Source organism: Ochlerotatus camptorhynchus, unplaced genomic scaffold, assembly GCF_037179485.1.
Source record: "Ochlerotatus camptorhynchus isolate MF236.1 unplaced genomic scaffold, CSIRO-AGI_Acam_v1.1 ptg000267l, whole genome shotgun sequence".
Taxonomy (NCBI): domain Eukaryota; kingdom Metazoa; phylum Arthropoda; class Insecta; order Diptera; family Culicidae; genus Ochlerotatus; species Ochlerotatus camptorhynchus.
Window position 1 is genome coordinate 563,752 of NW_027040757.1, and position 6,000 is coordinate 569,751.

The following is a 6,000-nucleotide window of genomic DNA, read 5'->3' on the forward strand; positions in this document are numbered from 1 at the left end:
GCTGTCCACATTCTACGTGGACAATCATCCATATACATTTTTGGAAATTTGTATGAACCGTGGACATTCTCCCCTCAAATGTCGACGTGGTATATGGACAGCCCAAAAAAAAACGGTTTCTCTTAGGTCAATTATAGCTTTAATATCCCATTGAGTTGTCAACAAACATGTATAAGAAAAACACATTTGACTTGCATTTTGACACTCGTAATTTGAAAATTTAAAAGCTCAATTTGTCGTCAAGTTTTAGACCTTACTGATAAGATCGAACAAATCTACTCTTCTTCCGAACCATGCACCGTATCATTTTCTTCCCATCCTCCCAATCAACAATGTACCACTCATCATACCTATATGCATCCTCCCTCTCGTACCTGCGGGCTTGGAATCTCCCGAAAATATAAAACAGTCAAAAATTAACCGGTCAATCACACTTGTTGCGGCGGGCTCGCTCCGCTTTGCCATAGTACCATCCAGTCAGTGGCTTGGTGTGCGCGCGGTGAGGAGCCCATGTGAAGCCTTCTTTCTCAGCCAGCCCTGCAGCACTCGCGTGCCTCATAGAGGAATCATTATTTTTCCATCAGCAGAAGCGCGCAGGAGTGGACGGCGGAAATCGGTAGCGACCACCAAATAATGTAACAGAGTTGAATGACTTCCCTCCACGCAGTTCTTTTGGGTTATTTTCGTTCCTTGGAAGGGTGTGATCGCTCTATAATTCCATAGTGAAGCTGATTCCGTCGCATAGAGGAAGGCTATTCTAAGATTTTACTGAGGATTTTTTTTTGGATGAAAATCTGTTTCATAAACTAGGACAGGTTATTAAAAACAATATTAGATTCAAGATTAGATTAAAACAAAAATGATAGATGCCTCATGCCCTGCTCAGACTACAGAGTTAAAACATGTTTTAATAAATATCGACAAGAAAATGTCATCAAGGTTTATATCATGTTATAACTGCTTAGTCTGGTCAGTGTTTAATTAAAGTCAAGGAATGTTATTTAACTTTGATTCAAGTTTTGCCCCATCCTCTTCTTTTTATTCATTTTTTTTTTAACTTCGGTCTCTATTCCGAAATCTAGTGCTAATCACCGATGGACATCGCGCAAAAATTGGTCAACTTCAAATTGGTGTATTTCTGTTAAAAATGCATAAACAAAACCTGAAATGTTGCATTTGGAAGTTGATTGTATACATATACAATGGTTGCTATGATGAGTTTTCACCGTTTGCTCTCCAGTTTTCAAAATGATGTCCAAGCAAGAGAAGTAGCGTGTCAAAATTTTGCTCGCGCAGCAAGAGAATCCGACGTTCTCACACGCCAAGTTGTCAAAATTTCTGGATGTGGCCAAATCGACCGTGCCAAACGTTTTAAAAGTGTTCGGGGAGCGTCTGTCGACCGCCAGGAAGCCTGGAAGCGGCGGCAATCGTAATCCGGACGTGGCAGCGACGACGAAGAAGGTGGTGGAGAAATATAAGCGGAATCCTGGCAATCTCAATGTCTCCCATACTACTGTGCAGCGGGCCAAGAAACGAACCGGGTTGTCGACGTTTAAGAAGGTGAAGGTGGCAAACCGAGATTACAAACAAAATACGTCGGCAAAGCAGCGGTCCTGAAAGCTGTATACGAATCTGCTCACAAAGTTCGACTGTGTCGTCATGGACAACGAAACTTTTGTGAAGGCGGATTTCAAGCAGCTTCCGGGACAGGAGTTTTATACCGCATCAGGAAAAGGGAAGGTGGCTGAAATTTTCAAAACCACCAAACTATCGAAGTTCCCGAAGAACTATCTCATCTGGCAGGCCATATGCACGTATGGTCTAAAAAGTGGCATTTTCATTACTACGGGAACCATCAATCAAGAGATCTACGTGCCTGAAAAAGCGGCTGCTACCATTCCTAAAGCAACATAATAGACCTGTTCTGTTCTGGGCGGACTTGGTGAGCTGCCACTATGGGAAAAAGGCAATCGAGTGGTACGATGCGAACAACGTGGTTGTGGTACCCAAAGACCACAACCCTCCCAACAACCCAGAACTCCGCCCTAACGATTTTAAATTGGCTCACTGATTGACTAGCCCATTGGTCCCAAGCAAACGATTAACGTGCCCCATTCTAGTCAAAATTCTAGTCCTACACTATGTTTGTTTTGATTTGCTATGAAATTTTGACAGATAAAATGAGGGGTTCATGGATTTTCTTATGTTTCATGGGGTGCATCGATTAGCTTGGGACCTGAAGGGGGCTCCGGAAAGGGAGGGACCTCGGAGGGAGGACCCCTTAGTACAGAGTTTTTGGTAACAGAGTTTTGACCAGATATTGATGTTCTGTAGGCTGAATGAGGTATTGTACGATATTCTGTATTATTATTTGTGTTTGCGAAGATTCGTAGTACCTCACCACACTATGTGAGATACATGGCTGTTGTGCCAAATATCTTGAAAACTCCAAAGTGCCTAGAATCCCGGTTTGATGATACAGACTCAACGAAGTAATGTAAGATGCTTCTTTTAAAAGTCTAAACCCATAGAACTTTATAGAGCTACATTATCATACAGAATATATTATAGTTCTAAGGTCAAAGTATTTCAAGTGGTCCAAATTATCAAAGAGCTTTGATCATGATTTACTACAAAAGATACAAAAGTTATTGTATGTTGATTTCTTGCAGACAACTATTCACCACCATCGGACAGATTTATATATAATGTTGGTGAATAAATTAACTACATGCAGAATTGAGAAGTTTAAATTATTGGAATATGAGCTTTACTGAAAGTAATAAAAAAATTATCGTCATAAAATTGTGTAATGGTGAAGGTTCACGAATTCGCATAATAAATCAGGACGATAATGAGCCTGATTCGTGAATGAAGATGAAGATTAAAATTTGAGCATACTTTGGGAACTATAAATCAGATCGAACCAAAGAAATGAGACAAATTCAAAAAATGATGAGGTGGGCACTTTATTTTGCCTATCAGTGTATATCCGAGTGTATCTCTAATCACAACCTATGAATGAGGCATCATGGGACCTCTTTCGCTCAGTCGGTAAAGGCGCAATTTTAAAGCAGAACTATGTTGAAGGCGGCTGGGTTCGATTTCCGGTAAAGTACAGAACATTTTCGGTTTGAAAAATATCTCGACTTCCCTGGGCATAAAGTATGATTGTACACGCCACACAATAATACTAATGCAAGAATGGTATGTACAGGTTTTTAGGAGAATCTCTACCGACAAACTGATGAAATCTGAACTCTACGGATCCACTCTGATAGAGTGAAGTAAGTTCATATGGCTACTTTGTGAAATTATAAGAGCAATTTTATAATTTTCTTATATGAGTTAAATCATAGAAATGTTGAGACTCACAGTAATTCATGCTTAGTTTGCATTAAAGTGTCGCTACAAAGAACATACAAGTATATTAACCGGAATGATACAATACCTCCGAATAAGATATGTTTTTTAGAAAACGATCCATAAATAACGAACGACCATTATTGAAACTATTTATTGCATTCCTCACTCGAAAATATTCATGAGCTGTTATTATTGAAAAGTGTTTTAATTTGTTTCGAAAAGATGTATCAAGACTTTGGTACGGCGAAGCAATGAGAAAATCTGTTTCATCAAGAGCAGGTACCTCGTTCACCGGACGAATAAGACGGCTGTTCAGACTTTTCCTTTGGAACAAAGTTATCCTAGAAAACAAACGGTGCTTTTAAATTTATATGTATGAGAATAGTTTACAGCAATAATGAAAAAAATCAAAGAGTAGTACTTTTTTTCTGATGTGAATAAGAATTCTTGAAATCTGAACTACTGGACAGTACATTTGCCATTATTTTTTTAATGCTAGAAAAGAATATACTTTTTTGTGAAGAATTTTTAGTCAAATTAAAGGCGCATAATAGATCTTCATTTGCAAAACCAATGAAAAAACTTTCAGCTCATTTGATTTTATGTTCAACCAGAAATAGAATACAATGTGTATTAAAAGGGTGGTATTAACTAAAATTGCTAGAATTGTTTAAATTACATAGGCTAATCCTATCAAACACAACACTGTATACCTACCTATAGAGGTGAATGCACAATAGTGTAAAATCTGTTAAGTAGACAACAACAACACTGTGCCAACAAATGGTACATGTTCAATAGACTAACAGTCAAGTTTTCATAAATTTCACAGCATTATACACAGAAAAAAGCCCTTTATAATTTGTTGGAAAGTAAATAAACGATCTTTTACACTAACTGTACTATAATATTTAAAAAAAAAAGATTGGTCTCACTACTACAAAACTAAGTCAATTTTTTGCGAAACTTTGCCATATTAGGTAACACTTGAAGTTGAAGAGCTATTCGGTACAGACTTGAAATCAACTAAATAATTCTCTGGACTTGTAATGAAAACGTACACTTTTTTCGGATGCAGTTGTAGAAGTTTATGCTCACAATTACACATACCTTCTTATTATATCTTTTTTGTTTCCTTTAGACGATGCCCCAAGCCTAGCAGCTTCTCTTCGCAAATACTGCAGGGTTTTCGACTGCAGATCGTTCATAGGGCTTCGTTCCTCTTCGTCTTCCGAATCTTGCATCTTGCACCGTCACTAAATGTAATTAAAAAATAAATATTGAAAATCCAGGTATACCACCACTTAACACAATAATAATACAGCAAGCCCTCCAAGGCAAGTTGGAAGGGACTACCGGTTATAACTTTCGATTAAAAATAAAAGCTTAATCGCACTATTCCACTTTCTGTAAAGAAAAAATCGAAACAACAAAATCAAAACATTCGACGATAACCTTCGGTTTTAAAATCAAATTTTTACGCCAACTATTTTGCCGCAATAATGTGGAGCCGACGCCAGGTTCAATCACCTCAAGTCTGGTTAACTATTTGCCAGAGCTTTTTTACAGGACTGGTCATAAAAGTTTAAGTCAATCTGATGCTGATCCATGTATATCAAGCTGAACATTGCATTAGGTCCTATGTCATATTCTCTTCGTCGACTTTCTCTTTCACATAACCGTTTCTTGTTGTGTTTGTCGTATTAGATGCTAGATAAAAGCTTCTTTTACTGATCTGTGTGCTGAAAATACATGCGAATGTCTTTACATGGCCATGGGAATTCAAAGAGAAAATCGACGAAGAGAATCTGTCAATGTTACTTAGGATCTAATGCAATGTTCAGCTTGAATACCATAATACACGAGAAATTGACATACATGGGAAGATGACAGATTGAGTTCATGTGAGAGAGAGAGAATTTTCTCTCTTGCATTTGAATTTTTCGGCTTTCTGTTGCGTGGTAGTAAAGAAGGGAAGAAATGTATGTGGATAAACTTATATCTTTTAAATTTAGCTTGTTTAGCAATAATTTTTGGAAAAAAATTGAACGACGAAGTCAATTAATGCATTCTTTAGGTTGTTGTTCACATTTTGGGAGCTCAATATGTGTACAATCCGTATAATTCATTTTTTTCCAAATTTCTATATGGGGATTTTAATTACTTCCTACCACTGAGCCAGCGCCATCTGTTAGCAAAACAACCCAGACTTAATGATTAATTATTTTATCCATGTGTTTCACTTATACATTTTTGCCAAAACATCAGCCTTATACATTCCATAAGACAAACTACATAGGTCCTATAAGAATGCATAAAAGGTATGTGTGACCGATTATACATTTCATTTGACACATGATCTTCATTAGATTTTTGCAAGGCGTCTGCTTATTAGTTGACTTATACATTTTATGAATAATCAGCAATAGAAATTTGCCAAAAGGTATAAGGAGATTTCTATCCGTGCTGATGTTATCTGTCAAACTTTCATAGCGAATCAAAACAAACATAGTGTAGTAATAGAATTTCAACTAGAATAGGGTACGTTAATCGTTTGCTTGGGACCAATAGGCTACTAAAGTGGTGAGCCAATTTAAAATCGTTAGTTTCGTATTGATTGTTTGTTGGTACTAC